Raw genomic sequence first — 21,509 nt, 5'->3', positions numbered from 1 at the left:
AAGAAGTTATATTTGCTCTGGGTGGAATCCACCATTGTTGGTGACCAGATATTGAGCCCTTAATGGGGTCTACACTGCAGAAAATCACTTGAAGGAGCGGTTAACAGAATTGTACACTGCCCTGAGCTGCAAGCGACCAGCGAGTGCAAAGCTGTGCATGGGTGTGCCATCAAGTTGCAGACGATGCAGGGCAACCCCATTGGGTTTTGAAGGCAGAAGACATTCAGAAGTGGTTTCCCAAGGCCAGCCTCCACGTGGGCCAAGAGAGTTCTGAGAGAACTGTGAGTGCTCCAAGGTCATCCAATGGGCTCCAAAGGGCGATCACTACTGCACAGAGGATTATCGGCTGCCCTCTCCCCTCCTTGGAAGAACTCTATAATCCCCAAAGCCTAAAGAAAGCCCAAAATATTCTGAGAGACCCGTCTCATCCGGCACGCTCTCTTTTTGAACTGTGACCATCCAGCAGATGATGCAGGTCTATCAAAACTAGGACAAAGAGGCTTAGAGACAGCTTCTACTCTAGAGCTGTGGCTATGCTGAACTCCGCGGCTTCGTGTGGATGTGTTTGGGGCTGTGTAGGGATGGGTGGAGGAAGGGGAAAGTGGGGATGGGGCATGAGTCTGACATTGTGTGCATCGAGGAATGCTGCTGTAAATTTCGTTGTGCATGCACAATGACAATAAAATGCTTATGCTTCATGTGGAGAAGCAGAGAATTGAACCTGGTTCTCCAGATTAGTGACTGAGTGGCTCTCAGTCACTGAGCCTTGCTGGCTGTTTGAAAGGTAAGGCACACAAGTTTCAACACGTGAAATCTCCATACCTCAGAGGAGGGGCTGAGAGAAAGTGCTGGCTGTTTTACCGCTGCTCAGAATGACCCAACCCATCATTGCTTCACTCCTATACAATCATTTAACTGATGCTCTTAGGATTCCTTTATTCTTAGATAATCTTGATTCTTACTTTTGCGAAAGCATGGCAAAATATCTTTTAAAGATTATAGATGCAACGCTAGATGGATACTAAGCATTAGATTGCTATCATCATAACAACAACAATGTTGCTTACATTAACTATTTGCTACTGGTATACAGTGCCTACCTCAGCCAGCAACCTGTGGGTTCGCGGTTACCCAAAGTCAAATAACCTGTGGGTGATTCATTGAGAGAGGTCGTAGTTTTGTTATCGATTGCCAGATGGAGTGACAACTGAAGGCTGTGGCAACCTATTGGAGTCAAATCAATTGTTTGCCCATTTCCTCGCCCCCTATCCCTTGTTCTGTGTTAGGTGCCACTCTAACAAACTCTGTGTTTTATAGTGGAGTGTTGATACTGTATGCTGTCGTGATGCCTGGGCTCTGTTGGTGGGTCTTCAGTCTGGTCTGTGGAGAGGTGTATGGGAATGGCACTTTTGATGAGTCCATTTGGACTACACTATTGACAAGACTCTGAATGGTTGTTGTATCTATCTGTCTGTTATGGACAATTGTTTTACTGTATTTTGGAATGCCAATAAAGGCTTGTCTATGTCTACTGCTGCTCTGCTGAATTTGTGGTAGAACTGAGATCTGGCAGACGGGGCGGGGGGGCTCTTTGTTTAACATCTCAGCTCACCATTGTGCTGCGTGGGTGGGCATGAGAGGCAGCTGTGTGTCTTTCTCTGACCAACCCACTTCCCCAGCCCTGCACTGGGACTACTGAGCAAAGAAGAAGAGGAGACCAAAATGGCAGCAGCTTTACAGGATTTAGGAGGGGGAGGAGGTCTACGTAGGTTTGAGGATGACGGACAGTGCTGGACAATAAGGACCAGACAGAGGGGATGAAGGGGGACATAAGCTTAGCTTCATGAGTTCATTAAGGCTCTGGCGAAGTGGCCGACGCCTTCAGGGCAGATTGATTGATGTGGTTACAGTAGCAGGCCGGCTGCCGATAGTCACAGCCGCCTCCTGGCCGGATATATACACTTTGCTTTTAAGGTTGACAGGCCTGAACAAAGGGGTATCTGATCTTAAGAATCCTAAAAGCAGGAAGGGACAGTGACCATACATTTCCTATCTCTACTTGTCATCCTTTGTGTTTGCAATTCACTAAAGGAGCTGAAAGTACCTAGTTAGCCTGTAGTTGGTAAACTTTAAACCTCTTAAGTGGTAAATTCTGTACTTTGTTAATTCTGTTAATGGACTTGCGAAACAGCATAATAAAAGGAGCCCAGATCAACAGAGGGCCACTTTCCCCACTTACCTTAAGCCCCACGCTACTTGAGGAGAGTAGTGCGGGGTCCCCTGGCACTCCCCACGAGAGGGGCGGCGACAGCACAGCCGCCCCGATGCTCCTGCTGTCGCGCCCCCTCAGTGCGAGGCATCCCTGGCGCTCTTGCAAAGGACGCCTTTTTGATGATTCTGCGCAGAGTGTGGGGTCGTAAGGACGCCCGGGCGCGCGGCATGGGGGGGATCATGCTGTGTGGGGAAACGCCCAGAGATTTAGCTGAAATACGCTCCAACACAATTGCTTGTGTGGGTCGCTGCTGCTTTGCCTTCCCACCGCAACATGGGGGGACTGCTAAGGAGGGATAAATGGAGCAGCCTTCCTCCTCCCCTCCCCCCAGGGTGAGCGTGCCATGACCAGAGGATGGGCTCCCACCCCCTCCCTCCCCCTTCCCCGAGGGTGGGTGGGCCCCTTCCTCTCTCCCCCTCCCTAACCCTCCGTTCTCCCTCTCTGGCTCTCCCTCTATGGCCATGACCAGATGACGTGCCCTTAACCCTCCCCCCAGGGTGGGTGGGCCACCACCAGATGAGGAGCCCTCTCCCCTTCTTGAATGCTCCCCTCCCCCTCCTTGGGCCAAATGTGCTCCCCATAAAAAGGGAATTATTGCCCCATCTCCTAACATCATGCCACCCTAGAGCAGGAGACAGGGGCCCCGTGGTGCAGAATGGTAATCAAAAGGGGGTGGGAATATGGATCTCCTAAAAACCCACTAAAAGTCTGGAGGAATGTGGTGTTCTGCTCCTCTCCTGCATTTCCAAAACCAGGCTAAAAGTGCTGAAGGATGGCAGGCAGTTGTCCCATGGAGGGGAGACAGTTTACTTTGACAGAACCAAGCTGCACCTGGCGCAGGCAGGAGAAAAGGTTGGTCCTGTCCTCTCACCTTCTCCAATCCGCTTAAAGCCGGGTATCAGCGATTTAGGGTTTTCACCCCCCTGTTTGTTTGTTTGTTTGTTTGTTTGTTTGTTTGTTTGTTTGTTTGTTTGTTTGTTTGTTTGTTTCCTTAAAAGAAAGCACACGGAGAGTTTTGAATGCCTGGTATCTGTGCATCGCTTCCTCTCCTGGGGAAAAACGAGAGAGAGCGAAAGAGAGAAACCTTCTTCAAACTGCCTGGTCAGATGGCTGGCCGCACTCTGGCGGTTTGTATTCTCTCCTAGAATAGACCCCAGGAAAGCAGTCGCTGAACCTTGGCGACTGATTGGCTGCTTCAATAGAGGCCTGCTAGATCCCAAACAGGCTGGACTGATTATACAGCAGCAGCAGCAGCAGAAGGAGCTCGGTGTGCAGTGAGCTCAGGCAGGCAACCGGCGAGGGAGAGGCAGGGAATATGTACTATGGCATCAGTCTGCAACTGCTGGAGTCAGGGACGCCTGCTACTTAGCTCCCTCCGTGGACCGCTGGGCGAGCTGCTTTCCACTTTCCTGCAAGGATGCTAGTGAACAGGACCAGACCTTGGAACAGTTCCCCTTGACTTCAAATCAGCACCTCTGCAACCCAAAGGTGCATTACTGGCAGCCCTGGTTTGCAGCAAGCACCATCAGGACGGAGGGAACGAGGCTTCAGGTATGTTCCAAATCGGTGGGTTGTGCTGCAGGTAGATGCTTGTAACTGGGACTGAGATTTTTTGCATTCCTGTTCTGTCTGTGAGGCTGGGCATCCATTGCCCGTGTGTGTGTGAGAGAAAAGTAGTCTGTATAAATAGGAGGAAAGAGTAACTGTCGAAGAAATCATGGTGTGTGTTTTTTGGCCTCGGCAGAAAAAGAGTGAAATGACAGGTTGTTATGTTTAACTATTTGGGGAATGTTTTCATAGCAAGCTTCATTCCTCCTGTCTCCTTCCCCCCGCCCCTTCCTTAAGCAGCTTAGAAAAGAGGCAACACAGTAAGATATTTCTGTGGCGTTATTAATTCGCTGCTGTTCCTGCTGAGCTTTTCAGGTAGCACCGGGGTTTTTTTCCTTGCTGTTGCTGCTGCCGTGTTTGCTCCAACGGTACCTATCTTCTAACCACCCCCCCTTCCAAACTGCTGCTTGTGAACTTAACTCCTAGGCAAAAAGCAATCCTTGGCTGCTTTAAAATACTACCCCCAAGCTGATATGTTATCTTGCCAGATGATCAGGGATGATCCAGTAACAATGTTATGCATCCTGCCTGCAAAAAGGAGTCAGCTTTTCAGAGAGAAATATGTGTATCGTGTGTGTCAGTGATCTGGCGAGTCCTGGGTGTTTTGCCCAATTGTGCCGGCTGCCTATTTTCATGAGGAAGTGGCCCAGATTTCTCTTCACCTATGAAATCACTGAGCTCAGAAAGAAATAGTTTCTTTGGCGCTAGGGGAACTCTTGAGTTAGGGGGAAGTAACTTGGGGTAAAAAATTGTGCCCAGGTTGGAAGGCTGTTCCGCTTGACGTGTTTGCGTAGAAATAAAAGGGAAGGATTTTGATCCGGCAGGGATGGATTTTGCAAGCTAGGTCTCCTGCTGTGATGATCTGCGTCGCCTTTTAACCGTCAGCTTGTTTGCTCAGTGGACTGCTAGGGCACCTAGAAGGGAATACTGCTTTCAGCTGGCAAGATTTGTTCTTAGGCACAAGGAAGAAGAAGGCATCTGTACGGGAGCTTGCTCATAGCCAGCTTCAACTTCCCCAGATGGTGCTCAATAAACAGCTTTACATACCTTATTTCATACCTTATGTTGACGTCGCAACAGTAACTTCTGAATGAGGAATGTTTGGGGGGTAAGCCCTCTTTCACGTGCTGCAATTGCTCTTTCTCCCCACTGCCAGATCAAGAAAACGTATCAGGTATTGTGAATGCAACCTTTAAATGTTTTATACACACACACCACACACACACAAACTTGTTTAAGAAGCCGTCACATCAATTCTTCAGTTTACTGACATTTGCTACCCACTGTCAAAATGTTGGCACACACTGATCTGGAATTAGGGTACATTCCACTCAGTTCACTGATGCATAGGTTGGCACCCTCAAAATGTTGATGTAGCAAAAAGGATTCACAAACATTTTTTTAAAAAAACATACTCCTGTAAAGAGTTGAGCTGTCTGTTTGAATAATGAATCAGAAAGAGAAGTCTTTAAAAAAAAATAATCGGTACAACTGAACAAGGCATGTGAAATGTACTTAACAAACGGGAGGCAACTGAACTTGGATATTATATACAAAATCTGTGGTCCATTATGATTCTTTGCCGCTGCACATCTTGAAAGAGACCATTCATCCCAAGCTGAACTCCGCTACGTACCGGTGCTGTACAGGGACCCCTGACTTCCTTGTATCCTGGCTTCATTGGTATTCTTCCCCATCTCTGGTAATGCTTTTTCTTCTCTCCTGCTACGGTGCTTCTCCACGCATCTCACTGTCAGTAAATTTTAAGCCTGAGACTTCTCATACTGAGAGGTAAGGAGAGGAGAAATCCATGGAGGTAGCGTGCTGAGCATACCAGCCTCAGTCCTCTCTAAACTCCACTATGTATGCAAGCAATTGCACCAACTGGTAACATTGGGGTTATATGTAGTCCTGCTTCCATTGCCAAGAGACTTTGTTGGAGCAAACCTGAAATACTGGGCATGTGCGCGACAGAGCAAATAGTGGGTTGAGATGATCAGGATATCCCTCTGTCGCTACTGAAGTGGCTCCCTATTTTGTCCTGACTGGCAGTAATGCCTGAGATGGTTTTTGGTATTTGAGCTCATGTAACTGAAGCTTTGTGATGTATGATGTAGCTTTCTGAAATGTTTCTCTCTTTCCTCCATGGTTCACCCTCGGTGGTTGGGCTTACGCTGTTTAACGGGCAACGAAGTAAAGTCTCAAGTCCATATTTCCCTTCTGAGTATCTCTCCCCAGGAAGATTTGTCTCCCATTTCACACTACGTAGAATATTATTAGTGTCATCTTGTAGGAAGGGTTGGCAATTTACTTCCACTCTTAAACACTAAGGTAAAATGGGTTGGCCGCTTCTGCAAGATCCATCAGCAGTACAGGTATCTTCTTTCATTGGCCCCGTGATTAGAGCCACATCCTGAACTTTTATTTTGAAGAAGCTTTCTGTAGGCTTGGGTGGACTTGCAGATCCCCTAAATGCTGAAGAAGGCAAACATTTATCAGTGTTACTAAGGCAGATTGGGAAGAGTCTTCGTATGTCTGGGAGCTGATCTTCCTTTATGGTGCTGAACAGCAGTTGTTTCCCTGCACTGAACTTGCAGCCAATAGAGGGCTCTTTCTCCCTGTGTTATTCACCCAGCAGGTAGCATTGTGAAGAGACAATCAGTATCTTTTCTAGCCCACTTTCCAGTTGTCGCAATTTCTGCTCAAATGGATTGATCCTCCATTTAGACACTTTTAATCCGTTAAAATTGCTCATCTTTTTTTGTGATGGTTTTGGGAATGATTAAAAGAACAGACCAGCTGCTATAGATCAATTGGACCATTTCTCATTTATTGCAAAACCAAACCAAACCAAAAACACAATGCTGGTAGCAGAATTAGAACCTGCCACATGCCAGGTGGTTCTCAGAATTTTAACCCCCCCCCCCGCCCTTTTTGCTGACTGGTAAACGTCAAATGTGGTCTGTCGAAGGTTCGGCTCAGCTGCACTCTCGCGGGGGGCAAGAAGCCTTGGAGAGAAGCCATCAGGAAGGGTGATTCTGCTCAGGCCAAATATAGTGGGGTCAGGGGTGTGGGAAAAGCGTTATATAACGCTAATATAACATCTAACCCACAGGTGTCAAACTCACGGCCCTCCAGATGTTATGGACTACAGTTCCCATCATCCCCTTCCAGCATGATGCTGGCAGGGGATGATGGGAATGGTAGTCCATAACATCTGGAGGGCTGTGAGTTTGACACCTATGATCTAACTCGTTATATTTGGCTGAACCCGGGTTAAATGAAAGTCATTAAATTAGCAACTTTTCCCCCTTCAACCCAAGTTTCAGTTGCTTCCTGCTTGCCTGAACAAACTACGGCAAGCAGGAAGCATTCAATTCCCACCCTCTTCCGTCCACCATTATGGTGGATTCTCCAGGCAGCCACCATGTTGTGCTAGTAAGTGTGTGTGGGGGATTCTCAGGTGGGGGGATTCTTGGGTGGGGGGATTCTTGAGTGGTGGAGTTCTCAGGTGCGTGATTTGCAGGGAAACAGCATTTCCTGGTGTGAACCATGCCACCTTCTAGCACCAGGTTACCCGCAATCCCGAATGGCCTCTGCACCCACCATGCAAATACTGGCACAGACAACATGGGTTCATTTAACCCATTACTGTTACCTGTGCAGAATCAGCCTAAGAGTAAGCAAGACAAATCGTCGGATATAGAGTTGTCAACTTCAGGTTGGGAAATTCCTGGAGATTCAGGGGTGGAGTCAGGAGGGGCGTGGTTTGGGGAGGGGTCTCAGCAGGGCATGAGCCCATGGAGTCTACCCTGTAGGGAAGCCATAATTCCGGGAGGTCTCCAGGCCCCACTTTGAAATTGGCAACCCTGCATGGGAAGCGCATGTGACTTCAGATGTACATCAGGGATTACTGGTCTGAAAATATCTCCACGTTTCAAACTGCTCAGTATGGGAATAGAAAAAGTGTCAGGGGTTATGCTATGGAATAAGTATTTCCCTTACCTGCAACTTGTTCTGCATGTGCGGCCGCTCTGTTGCAACACAGACTCAGCCTACATTTTCTGCATACTGTGTGGCCCAGTTGATGGTTGGGTCTGCGAAAGATCAGGACATCTAAGAAAGGCAGTTTTCCTTCTTTTTCAGCTTCCATGGTAAATTGGATGTTTGGGTGGATGCTGTTAAGGTGGTCCAGAAAATTCAACAGTAAAATTCACACAGTTTACAGAAAACAAACACACACAGACCAGTAGCTACATAAAAACTCCAACCACCACCCACAACAAAAAAGGGGTATAATCAGAACTCTGACAGATCATGCAAAATGAATTTGTGAACCTCACCTCTCCCTGATGAAATCAATCATCTGGACTGGGCTCTGCAGGCTAATGGCTGCTCCACAACAGAAATCAGAACATCTTTAAGACCAAGAGAAACCCAGAGGACTGAGGAGACACAGGGAGGCCATTGAAATTCACAAACACCAGGACAACTTCAACAGGAAAGAAGAGACTCTGAGAATTAACAAAGCTTGGTGACCAGTACTTAAAAACACCAAAAGCAAACCCCAAGGGCATGCTAAGTTCATGAATAATGGTCTCTACCCAAACACAGGAGTTGCATTCACCAATACTGCTGCTGCTGCAAGGCATGAAAATGTGAATCACTCCCTGGACTGATAAACCCCACCTGCAATACAATACTATCAACCACATCTTTGCATAACAAGTTCCACCCAAACACTTACTGATTTGTTCCCCACCCTGGGACATGGACAATATATACCCCACTAAACTTTCCCTTCTCACTGACACAGTGTGTAACAGACTTCCCTCTGTGATAAACCTCTGAAGATGCCAGCCACAGATGCAGGCGAAACGTTAGGAGCAAGATCCACCAGACCACGGCCACACAGCCCGGAAAACCCGCCACAACCAGTATTCTGGCTCTTGTTTCTAGGTGTAGGACTGCTGTGGGGGCTCACTTGAAACTTTAGGAATACCAGTCTCCAGATGGGACCTGGAGATTCCCTGAAATTACAGTTTATTTCTAGTTTCACCTGGAGCAAACGGATGCTTTGGAGGCGGGTCTCTCTGCTATGGTACCCCAGTGAGATCTCTGTACTCCCCAGGCTTATCTCCAACATTTCCAGGATTTTTTTCAATCTGGATGAGGCAACCTGACTTCCCCATCCCCCACGGGTGGCCAGGGGGAGCTAGCAATCCTGTGGCACTTGCATCCTTACCACTACTGGGGGGCAAATGAATAGAAGAGAAGATCCTCAAGGTGACCAGGCTATCGTATGGCAGGGATGACCCAGGCTGTGTAGATCCATAATATTTATTTATTTATTTATTCATTTATTTATTCATTCATTCATTCATTCATTCATTCATTCATTCATTCATTCATTCATTCATTCATTCATTTATTTATTTATATACCGCCCTGCCCCGAAGGGCTCAGGGCGGTGAACAATACACATAAGTAGAGCACAATAAAACCAAAAACTAAAATCGATTAAATATTAATTAATTTGGCTCTATATAAAAATAACCCCCCATTAAAACGCAGCACACTAATCAGCATAACAGATGGCGCCTACTAACAAATCCCCTAAAAGAAAGAAAAGAAGGGGGGGACCGCAGGGTCCACTGATATTATAAAAGAGAGAGGAGGGGGGCCATCAGTGGCCAACCTCCCCAAAGGACTGGCGGAACAGCTCAGTCTTACAGGCCCTGCGGAACTCACTGAGATCCCGCAGGGCCCTGACAGCTGGAGGGAGAGCGTTCCACATAGAATTATCCACGTAGAAGGAAATGCCAGCTCTCAGGGCTCTTGCAGACCCCTAAATGCTGTGGCACAAGCAAAGGACTTGTATGGGATGAACCTTTGCATGCTGGAAGGAGGTACAGGGTGCAATGTAGAAGGCCACACTGAAATTCTAGCCACCTTGTTTGAGTTTCAGCCAGACAGCTCTAGCCATTCAGCTTCATTCAGCTGTTTGAATTGACCGTCCAAAAAGAGTCTGGACTGAAATACGCTAATGAGAACACAGGTATTGATTTTGGTTCTCTTGGTCCTTCAGTCATTTACATTGTTTTACAAGTACCAGAAGCACATCTGCAGTATAAGTCTATAAAGCTTTCCATTGACATTCAACTGTGTGTCAATTTTAAAGGTTTAAGGCAAGTAGGGAAAAAAAAGGAAGATTATCCAGGTTTAACAGGTCAGACTCAAGTGCAGGTTCATTTGAATTTGTTCTCTTAAGATATGCTCTTCAGATCTATTTTTAAAGATTGTTAGATTCATGTCCTGTCTTTGTGCCGACGTGCCGAAGGCAGCATTTCATAAATTAGTTGCAGTAATTCCCTTCCAAATCACAGCAAATCTATTCATCCTATGGAAGGCGGAAATTTGAAGAAGTGGATTTGGCCATCCCTAAACTCCTTTTCAGATGTTGCCACCACACATCCCAGAACACGGCCAATGGTTGCCCATGGTACCCACAACGCTTCTAATACACACAGTCACCATTTTGCATTCCTATTCTTTTAATGACTTTGTACCCAAATACTGATCACTTTTGTGCATAGAAAATCTGCATGTTGCTTGATTTAAAAAAAAAAAGGTCACTGCGTATATTGGGAGTATCATGAGTACAATGGGCTACTTTGGGTGGATTCTTGGGACACCTGGTTGCAATCGCTCAAAAAGGCTGAGAAGTACTACCAGTGTTTTGTGGCAGTAGTAATAGAAAGTTTGGCCTCTTGTGTGGCTAACATTTAATGGTGTTCAGAACAAATTCAGCGGCTCCGTGTCACATACTTCTGCTGCACAAGATAACATTTTGCTTCACAAGCTGCTCCACAAATGTGCCCATGAAGTATTTGGCGGTAATTATTTTGGAAAGCCTGAGTGGTTCTTATAAGCAGAATCATCAGCTTTATAAAGTGGGCTCTCCGGCTCCTTGGAGTTGCTCGCTGTGGAGAAATGAGTGTGTGGGGAGTAAGTATTGTTGGACGGCCGCCTCACCAGCTGTTCACTTTCTTGTCAATATATCAAGCAAGGTTTGAAATACCAACATGCTAAATATAAATTTCAGTCAGTGCATCACAAATTTCCAACAAATTTGGATTTTTTTTCCAGAAGCTTCTAGCCTATGATACAAGGTGGCTTTTGTACAGACTTACCTTGTGCCCCATAATACCTCATGGAGTTCTTTGGCCATCGCATGTAGTCTGTCAAATGTTCAACCCCCTCCCCCCACCACACACACACTCATTTTTCCAGTTGTAGACAAAAAAAGGAACACTGACAATCCCTTAGTGCAGTGATGGTGAACCTTTTTGAGACTGGGTGCCCAAACTGCAACCCAAAACCCACTTATTTATCACAAAGTGCCAACACAGCAATTTAACCCGAATACTGAGGTTTTCGTTTAGAAAAAATGCTTGGCTCCAAGGGAGTAAGCTTTGTGGTAGTCGGTGGCTTTGCTTTGAAGCAACTGTGCAACACTCCGAATGGATGAATCACGACCCTAGGATGATTTAGAAGCAAGCCCCATTGCCAGCAACTGAGCTTACTCCCATGTAAAGGATTGCGCTTTAGTTCTTCCCATGAAAATCAGTGGGGTTTAACAGCACTTAACAGGATACCTACACATCATGCCCAGTGGCCTAGGCCAGTCTAGATGTGTGGGGGGGGGGCAATTCCCCCCCGACAAACTCTGTGCACACGTGCCGTAGGTTTGCCATCACTGCCTTAGTGGATCTTCCCACACAGGATTCTTGTCCTGCATTGTGATTGAAGGTTTGGTAGGGATGTATCTTGGAAGGAGGCATAATGCTCATCATGGAAGAACACCACACTGAAATGTCAGTGGCGGGGTGTGATGGATTTACATCACACTTTGAAATTCTTCCATTGATGGCTCTCCATCCATCACACGGAAGTTGGCATCAGTTAATTCAGACCTTCAGCAATTGCTGACAGCAGCTGCCCCTGCTGAGGAGAACCTGTCATACCAAAAAAAGATCAGGGGTTTTAAGATGTCAGGGTTAGTAAAGAACAGACTAAAGAACAGGAGCAGCAGTGGCGTAGGAGGTTAAGAGCTCGTGTATCTAATCTGGAGGAACCAGGTTTGATTCCCAGCTCTGCCGCCTGAGCTGTGGAGGCTTATCTGGGGAATTCAGATTAGCCTGTGCACTCCCCCACACGCCAGCTGGGTGACCTTGGGCTAGTCACAGCTTCTCGGAGCTCTCTCAGCCCCACCTACCTCACAGGGTGATTGTTGTGAGGGGAGAAGGGCAAGGAGATTGTAAGCCCCTTTGAGTCTCCTGCAGGAGAGAAAGGGGGGATATAAATCCAAACTCTTCTTCTTCTTCTTCTTCTTCTTCTTCTTCTTCTTCTTCTTCTTCTTCTTCTTCTTCTTCTTCTTCTTCTTCTTCTTCTTCTTCTTCTTCTTCTTCTTCTTCTTCTATATTGGTTGTCTGTCTTGCATTTTGGTTACTTTTATTTGAGCTCTGCCTAAGGGAGAGAATAGGTTCAGTTTCTAAATGGGATGTCTGTCTGAATAAAACCTGCCTACTTTGGTTACCTTTTTTTTTTAAAAAAAAAGTTAACTTTGTGAGGAGAGTAGTTCAGAACAGGGGTGTTCTCAGTCAGAAGGCAGCCGCTTCCTCTTTTCTTATCCAGAAGTGTGCAGGTCCCCTTCTGGGAAACAAAATAGGGTCCTGGTGATGGCTGCAGCCTGTATTGAAGGAATCAAGGGTGGGCTACAGAACTTTAGCTAGCCTTGAAGGTAAACAGTCCATTGCAAAGGCAGTAACTCGAGTGGAAGTGAAACACATACACACACATACACACGAGGAAGAGGAAAGGGAGGGAGAGGGAGGGAGGGAGAAGTGGCATGCAAGTGAAGAGAGGGAGAGGAAAGGGACGGAGGGGGAGGCATGCAAGGGAAGAGAAGTGAGAGAGGGGAGAGGGTGAGGGGTGGCATGCAAGGGAGGGGAGGCAGGGTCACTACCCGCAGTTCATCACATGGGGGATGGGGGAAAATATGGTTGGCAAATCCAGGTTGGAAAACTCCTGGAGATTTGAGGGTGTAGCTAAGGGAGGACAATGACCTTGGTGGGGTACAAGGCCATAGAGTTCACCCTCCAAAGCATCCATTTTCTCCAGAGGAAATGATCTCTGTATTCTGGAAATAAGGTATAATTCCTGGGGGTCCCTAGGCCCCGTCCGGGGGCTGGCATCCTTCTGATTTGACCTTGGGCCCTTCTGCACATGCAGAATAAGGCACTTTCAATCCACTTTCCATGCATTTTGCAGCTGTGCAGAATAGCAAAATCCACTTGCAAACCATTGTGGAAGTGGATTGAAAGTGCATTATTCTGCATGTGCAGAAGGGGCCATCGTGTCATAGCGGGTTAATACCCTGTTTCCCCAAAAATAAGACATCCCCGGAAAATAAGACGTAGTAGAGGTTTTACTGAAGTGCGAAATATAAGGCATCCCCCAAAAGTAAGACGTAGCAAAGTTTTTGTTTGGAAGCATGCCTGATGAACGGAATACAGAAATATAAGACATCCCCTGAAAATAAGACATAGCGCATCTTGGGGAGCAAAAATTAATGTAAGACACTGTCTTATATTCAGGGAAACACGGTATATGTTGATTAAGTTGTTCAATATATCATGTCAGAATAGTCAGAAATGCAGACATGCATAAGAGAAACTCAGAATACGCCCATTGAAAAGCACCGGGACTGTGGAGGACATCGAGAAGCATTTTCTTAGGCATATCGGCATATTTTCGGAGATGGCTCCTCCAATATTTTTATATCTATATCGCCATGATCTGAAGGTCCACCTGATTACAACCCTGTACTTCTTGAGCTGAAAAGGCACTCAGGATTGGAGCCAGCCGAGCAAACATCCTGGGGCAACCTCTGGCAAATAGCAGCAGGGAGAATCCCTTCATCTGCCTCCAAGGGGGAGGGAGAAAGTGACCAGACAGCAAGACAGTTGGGCAGGAAACAGCGTCTTTCCCCCTCTGATGCCTTTGCTGTCTGGAAAACACAGCAGAAGCTGCCTCTTTTTAAAAGGCTCCTTTTGGGTGTGCAGAATGAAAAGAGGCAGTCACCTCTGTTTAAGATCTCCCACAGATGCCTTTTTTGTGCTGTACGGAACAGACTATGGATCACCCAAAATGATGGTATTCTTCTTCCACTCTTGCGTCAAGAAAGAGGGTTTGTCTGGCAAGCAAGAGGCAGTCGTTTCTAAGAGCAGCCTTAGATTCTGTTGCTCCATAACGGAAGCCAATGGACCAAGCGGCAACATCTGCTGTTCCTCCTCCTGGTTTCTGACTTGCAAAACCCTTTATGCATGCTTGAGCAGTAGCGTATAATGGGAGTTCACAACGGGAGAATGCTAGGTAAAGTGCAGTGTTGATTTGGGATGCTACGACTTTTTGCAGCAAATGCAGTTGCGAGTCCAGCTTCCCATGTTTGCCTGTAATGGTCAGACCTGAGTCAGTCACTGGCCCTTTCCCCACTTGCCGTTTGCTGTGCGCTACTGCCCCCAAATAGCACGTGGTCCAGCGGTGCTCCCCACGAGTCCGGGCGGCGACAATGCAGCCGCCCCGACTCTGCGCTCCAACATCCCTTCAGCGCGCGTCATTTTTGACGCTGGAAGAAACGGCACCTTCTGACTGCCCCACGCAGAGTGCGGGGCAGTGTGGAACATGACCCTGTGCCGGAAATCACTCGCGCTGGGAGTGGCGCGCAGCAAATCGTAAGTGGGGTAAGGCCCACTGAGTCTGTCAGGCTCACTGTTGGGCAACTTCAACATCCTGAAGAGGTTTTGTTAGGTTTTTGCAGAGCTGTGGATGTGTGGAAATGTTGCTGATCCAAATAGATTGGCAGCCATTCACGTTGCTAGGAATTCCTTTACTGCTGGGCCACAGAGAGAAACGCATTGCACTGTGACATGTCTCTGAAGATGCCAGCCATAGATGCGGGCAAAACGTTAGGCACTAAAACTTTCAGACCACAAACACACAGCCCACAAAACCCACCACAAGCAATTACTTTACTTATTTACTTAATTTATTCTCCTCCTTTCTTCCCAAAGGGGCCCACCTCAATTTCCTCTCTTCGATTATATCCTGATAAGAACCTGGTGAAGTGTCAGACCCCGGGGCCGAAAATAATAGAAACTGTAGATTTGCTCTAAAAAGTCTTTATTTCAAAGAGAAAGTTAAACATCAGCAAAGATGATTCTGGGGATCCCGCACAAACGACTAGCCTATATCTCCCCACCACCCTGAGCTTCCACCCCCTTGTCACCAAACGGTTCACTCTGTTCCCACTACAAAGCACTACAGGGCTGGGAACATTTCACACATGATAAGAGCAGCTCTTCCGGGCTCCCAAGCCCTCGGGCAAAGGAGAGTATAATAACCGGACACCTACACAGAAGAAAGCTACACAGTTCCCCCTGAAAGTTTCCATGACAAGGGGTAGATTTGAAACCGGCTCTCCCGTGTTCTAGTCAGAGACATCGCACTGGCAAGATAAACGCGAAAATTGTAGGCTTATTTTTTTTCAAAAACACAGCATTTATTTATGACTGATTCATATGAGTTGTGACTGATTTAACTGTCTCTTTATACCATTGCCAGCTGAGCTGAAGAGCAGTGCAGAAAGGATGGGCGGGGGAGCAGAATTTCAAACCAAATTGAAAGCCAAGGGGTTATGGCTGTTTGCATATGCATTTCTACGCTCTGCGCCCAAACCCTGTCCCAAATCGCAAAGCTGTCTTTCGTCGATAGCTGTCAAGTTAGTTAGCGAGAGTGCAGCACATAATTGTTCTTTTGGAGCCAAAGTATGGTACAAAGTTGTGTGGTAGAGAACCAACTTAAATACTTGCTCTGCTATATCAATAACTGGAGGAAGGAATACGTGCTGAGTCAAACTTCGTGGTAACATTTATCTTGATCATACGTAGCCTGAATATTTTACAGTGCAGCCCTGAGCAGAGCTGTACCTTTTTAAGTACACTGATGTCAGTGGACTTAGAAGACCGTGAGTGGGTTTACAGCTGCCGTGCTGGAGTGTTTAAAGCATTTCACGTAGGTGATGGCAACAGCCGCGTAAACTTAGGTCAGTAGTATTATGCCCATCTAACAACAGAGGCTAAACCACAGCGAAGGGCTCGTCTACCTAGACAAGTCTTGGCTGCTTTCTTGTTTGTTTAGTGGTTGTGAAATGTATCCCCTTTACAAATGCACATACAGATACACAAAGAAAGTTACAGCGTTCTGCATTGCTTTTCCTTTTCAAGGATCGGAAAGTGATACGATGATAAACACAAGAGGCTTCGGATCTCCAGCTAATGAAATCTATTATAGTCTGGGGTTTGCTGCTTAAGCATAAATAAAACATGAGCTGTTCCTGCATGTTTAAAGCTGGCAAAAGCAATTCCTTAGACTTGTCTCAAAATGAAACTGGAGGAGCAGCCTAACAGGGTGATAACCCACACTGTCATGGTTAGTATTTTAGCTCTGTTCCCATTCTGCTCTCTTGAGGATTTTCTGCATGCCCCCCCCCCACCACACACACTAGTTCTGGTCCCATATTGTTTTGGTTTATTGCCTGATTTTTGCACACATCTCTCTCTTTTTGTTTTACCCCTCCCCTCTTTTTCCCCCTGTATTCTTTCCATTTCTTTCAAGACCACCTTTACCACAATTGGCCATCTGTCAAGGGTTCTTGACTGTGTATTTCTGCTTAGCAGGGGATTAGACTTGATGGCCCTTGGGGTCTCTTCCATCTTTATAATTCTATGATTCTGTGAGCACAAAGAGTAATATTGAAAAGCTGTAATTATAAATTGAATTTTCTAATGATGTTTCAATCATGCCTTAGATTAAGTAATACATGTTCAATGTATTGTCGAAGGCTTTCACGGCCGGAATCACTTGAGTGCTGTGTGGTTTCCGGGCTGTATGTCCGTGTTCTAGCAGCATTCTCTCCTGACGTTTCGCCTGCATCTGTGGCTGGCATCTTCTGTCACAGACAATGTTTCTTCACCCACCCTGGACACTCCAACAGGTATATATACTCCACTTGCTTTCCCAACATCAGATCTTCTGAAGAGGCCAGCCACAGATGCAGGCGAAACGTCAGGAGATAATGCTGCTAGAACACGGACATACAGCCCGGAAACCACACAGCACTCAAATACATGTTCACTTTATTTATATTCATAGTTGGATTTATATGCCCCCCTTCCTCGATGACTTCAGGGCAGTTCACAACAACATTCAGATAAATCAATACACTCAAACAGGTTCTACAATAAATACCTCTCATTTCACCATAATCAATCCTATACCACTATGGAATTGATTTAAAAGAGTATTTTCACTGTTGTAATACCAACATATACCTGTAATATTATAACAGTGAGATGTTTCATGTAGCCATTGTATTTGCAAGTGATAAACAAGAAGCACGCAAAATAGAGGTGAAGAAGTAACACAAACTGTGTAATTTGGGCAGATTTAATCTAGAATTCAGGACTCAGGGTAACCCAGGGTGACCACACGCTGAGGATCCCATAGGGATTGTACAAAGAAATCAGGATTTGTGTGGAAATGGCAAAAACTGACCTAGGGCAAGGATCTGCCGGGTTCTATGAAGATGAAAACCACAAGAAGACTCAATAAGGTTTAGTGACCCAAGACATAGAATTATGTGAGAGTTGATGGGTTAGATAAATTGTTGTATAAAATTGATATGTGCTGTAACCTCTAATGGTCTTGTGAGCATTCAAAAAGCATATCGAATCCAATAGTCTTGTTCTGACTGGATTCTGTCCATCATGGGTAAAAAGATTCCTAGAACAGTGAAAATTCTGCTGGGTTTCACTCGCAGCTGCACTAGTCCCATTGTAAGAATCCTTGGGCAGGGGAAGCCTACTCCTCTTTCTTTAAAATAGCTTCCTAACTTGAGACATTTGCATCCCAATGATTTTGGATCACCAGAGTGACATATATGGCCGTTTCCCCACTTTTAAAATGACGTCGGTTTCGTCTGGTCCAGGACCTTTTTAACGCGAGTGTTGTGTTCCCGGGCTTCCCCACTGCCTCGCGCTCTGCGCGGGGTCATTGAAAGGTGCCGTTTTGAGCAGTGCCAGAATGACCCACGCTGAGGGGGTGCAAGAGCAGCAGAGTTGGGGCAGCTGCGTTGTTGCCTCCCCTGTAGTAGGGAGTGCAGGTGGACCCCGCGCTACTCGGCGAGAGTAGCGCGCAGCAAACGGTGAGTGGGGAAAGGGCCATAGTCAGGGTCAAGACTATGCAACAAGCCAAAATGCCAACTTTATCCACATAAACTCCAAGGTCTGTGGTGGCGAACCTTTGGCACTCCAGATGTTATGGACTACATTCCCATCAGCCCCTGCCAGCATGGTCTATTGGCCATGCTGGCAGGGGCTGATGGGAATTGTAGTCCATAACGTCTGGAGTGCCAAAGGTTCGCAACCACTGTCCTAGGTGGTATTATTGCAGGATCTAGTAACATCTCCTCATTTGTAATGTAGCAATCCTGCTGTCGTAATTGGAAACACAAGCACGAAGCTCATGCATTGTAATGCAATTTACTAGAATGGCATGTTTAACACTGGAGTGATTAATGAAATATCGGACCGAACGACCTTAGGTGTAGAAGTACTGTACCTCCAGAAAGGTACATACAGATTCCAGCAAGCAAACACTCATGACTAATAAATGTTACATTTTTTTCCTGAGTTTCCAAAGGATTAAATATGGTCTAAAACTGTGGGTTGGATCCTGTGGGGAATTTCTGAGAATGGAGGAAGGGTCAATTTTTCTCCTCCTGGGGTTGCCAGCTTTGGGTTGGGAAATACCTAAAGATTTTGGGGATGGCACTGGCGACAGCAGTGTTTGGGGAGGGCAGGGACCTCCGTAGGGAATAATGCCATACAGTCCCTCCCTCCCAAGTAGTTATTTTCTCCAGGGGGACTGATCTTGGTGACCTGGAGATCCAGTGTGGTGTTGTGATTAAGAGCAGGTGGACTCTAACCGGGAGAACTGGGCTTGATTCCCCACTCTTCCACATGAGTGGCAGACTCTTATCTGGTGAACTGGATTTGTTTCCCCGCTCCTACACTTGAAGCCTGCTGGGTGACCTTGGGATAGTCACAGTTTGTCAGAACTCTCTCAGCCCCACCTACCTCAGAAGGTGTCTGTTATGGGAAGAGGAAGGGAAAGGAGTTTGTAAGTCACCTTGAGACTCCTTCTTCTCTTTAATAGCAGGAGATCGCTAAGCAACTCTCCCTCTTTCCTTCATGGTGTTAAGGTCTACTCCTCTGCCCCCCAGGACCAGCATATGAGGGACTACCAAAGGAAGGGAGCATTCTGCAGACAGAAGCCCTTCTGTTGAAAGATTTATTGGAGGATCCAAGCCATGGTGTATTTCTTGCATCCTGCAGCGAAAATGATTGAAGATACAGAGAAAGGAGGAGTAAGGAGATAACTCTTACAGTTGCCTTTATTTTAATTTCAGAGCTCTGCCCAAGATACTTCTGTTTTGCTCAATCATTGATTATGTTTAGCGATAGAACATTGCATGGATGGTAACTAACGACATAATGTCGGGAGAGAACAAAAATATATCAAAAGGTGCCTGCGAAAGAGCTGATAGCAAGAAGACGTTCTTAAAGCTTATTATCCTCCTCTGGCACAAACGTTCTTTGGAAAATTAAGCTGTTTACGGCAACAAGCAACTCATTGCAACACTTTTAATTATTTATACCTTCTATTTTTAACTTTTTGTCTTTTGCCGCCGGAGGAGGGGAGAACGAGCTCGAGGGTGCGGGAAGGCAACACAGGCAGCCACCTTGCGTGGAATAAAATTTGGCCACAGTCTGTTTATTGGTATGCTGGATGAAGGAAACAGAGGTGCAGCATAGGGGACACATCCGGCACTGGGTAGCACCTTCCCTCAGCCCGATGCATGGGAGGAAAGCCAGCACCCAGAGCAGCAAGATAGTGGGAGCCATCTGGGTGCTGGCCTCTGGATAAACTCCCCTTGCAGCCAGGGGGCATGAGGCGCCCACAGCCCCTGCCTGGGCATGTGGCACACATGCTCACTACCACTCCCCAGGCCTTTTATGGAGGCCCCCACCAAAAGGGGAGGCCCAGAACGCAGGCTCTTCCTCCCCTGAATGGATCAGTCCCCATGCACAACCTGCCAGGCTGTGACAGATGAATGTAAATATCAACAAAGCCCAATAACAATAGGGCAAAACCACAAGGGCGAAAAAGGAGGGAGGGTGGGTGGGAGAAGCCGTTGTAGCTCAAGGGAAAGAGAAGCACGGGAAGGCCCAGCTTGCCCTTGTAAGGCCGCGGCCCCGCCCTTTCCACCTACATGACGTTCTCATGCTGGCAGCAGAATGGCCCCGCCTGCTGGGTTGGATGCCAGTGCCGAGCCCGCCTCTCTCCCTGCCCACTGCCAGGCAGCAACGGAGCCAAGATAATTCATCTGCACTTTTTGGTGGCTTCTGGTAGTTGTCAAAGAGCTCTAGTTTATTACATACTGTATAATTATTGAGGATTTCCCAACATAAATCCACAAAAATGTAACTTTTTGGTCACTGGCTGTCCGCTATAGTCAATAATTAATTACCTCCATATATCCACAGAAAAGTTTGCAAAGTTTGAGGTTCAAAGCATGCTGTGATTATTTTGCCCACAGGTGAAGGATTGGGAGCAGTTTTGTCAAGTGTTGCCAACTCTGAACCAGACAGCATTCCTTATTTCATCTGGAACCTTCTGCTAACCCAAAGGCAGGCAGCAGGAATTCAAGGTTTGCTGTGGGCAAAACACAATATTGAGCTTAGTTTCATAACACCTCTACGTCGGGCTCCAATCCTAAGAGCCCCGTTGTCAACAGGAATAAACATTGGTTCTGTAAGTTCGCCTTCGGGAAGTGGAATGGTATTAGTATAGTCTAGTGATGGCGAACCTATGGCACGGGTGCCAAAGGTAGCACTCGGAGCCCTCTCTGTGGGCACGCATACACAGAATTCGTCATGTGGGGGTGGAAAATCACACACACACCCCACACACACATCTAGGCTGGCCTGGGCCACTGAGCATGATGTGTGCGCACCACAGTGAGCAGGGAGGACTCGGCTGGCGGGCCTGGTGCCTGTGCTCTGGGTGGCTGCTGCCCGAGCAGAGGAGGCAGAGATGCTAGAGAGGCATAGAGCGGTGTGCGCAGGACTTGCTGGAGGCTAGAGCAGGCTGGCCCCTGCTCGAGAGGGTGGGGCGAAGGAAGAGGGAGCCAACTGGTTTTTTCTAAACTAAAACCTCAGCATTCAGGTTAAATTGCCGGGTTGGCACTTTGCAATAAATAAGTGGGGTTTGGGTTGCAATTTGGGCACTCGGTCTCAAAAAGGTTCGCCATCACTGGTATAGCCCTATCTCATCAGAACTCAGAAGCTGAGCAGAGTTGATCCTTTAAAGGGAGTCTCCAAGGAAGACTCTGCAGAGGACGCACTGGTAAACCACCTCTGCTTAGGCACATTTTTTGACAAAC

At 46.8% G+C, this 21,509-nt stretch overlaps 1 protein-coding gene across 2 annotated transcripts in view; it reads left to right on the top strand.

Moving 5' to 3' along the window:
* The first annotated feature begins 3,537 nt into the window (after positions 1-3,537).
* Positions 3,538-21,509, top strand: part of CDH18 (cadherin 18) — an 883,209-nt gene continuing 865,237 nt past the window's right edge. For both annotated transcript variants that reach the window (XM_048508491.1, XM_048508490.1), the window contains exon 1: positions 3,538-3,823. The gene's annotated coding sequence lies outside the window, so the exon portion shown is untranslated. The remainder of the gene's footprint in view (positions 3,824-21,509) is intronic.

Source organism: Sphaerodactylus townsendi, linkage group LG09, assembly GCF_021028975.2.
Source record: "Sphaerodactylus townsendi isolate TG3544 linkage group LG09, MPM_Stown_v2.3, whole genome shotgun sequence".
NCBI classification, from domain to species: Eukaryota; Metazoa; Chordata; class Lepidosauria; order Squamata; family Sphaerodactylidae; genus Sphaerodactylus; species Sphaerodactylus townsendi.
Note: the sequence above shows the minus strand (reverse complement) of the source record. Positions and strands in the feature narration are given on the sequence as shown.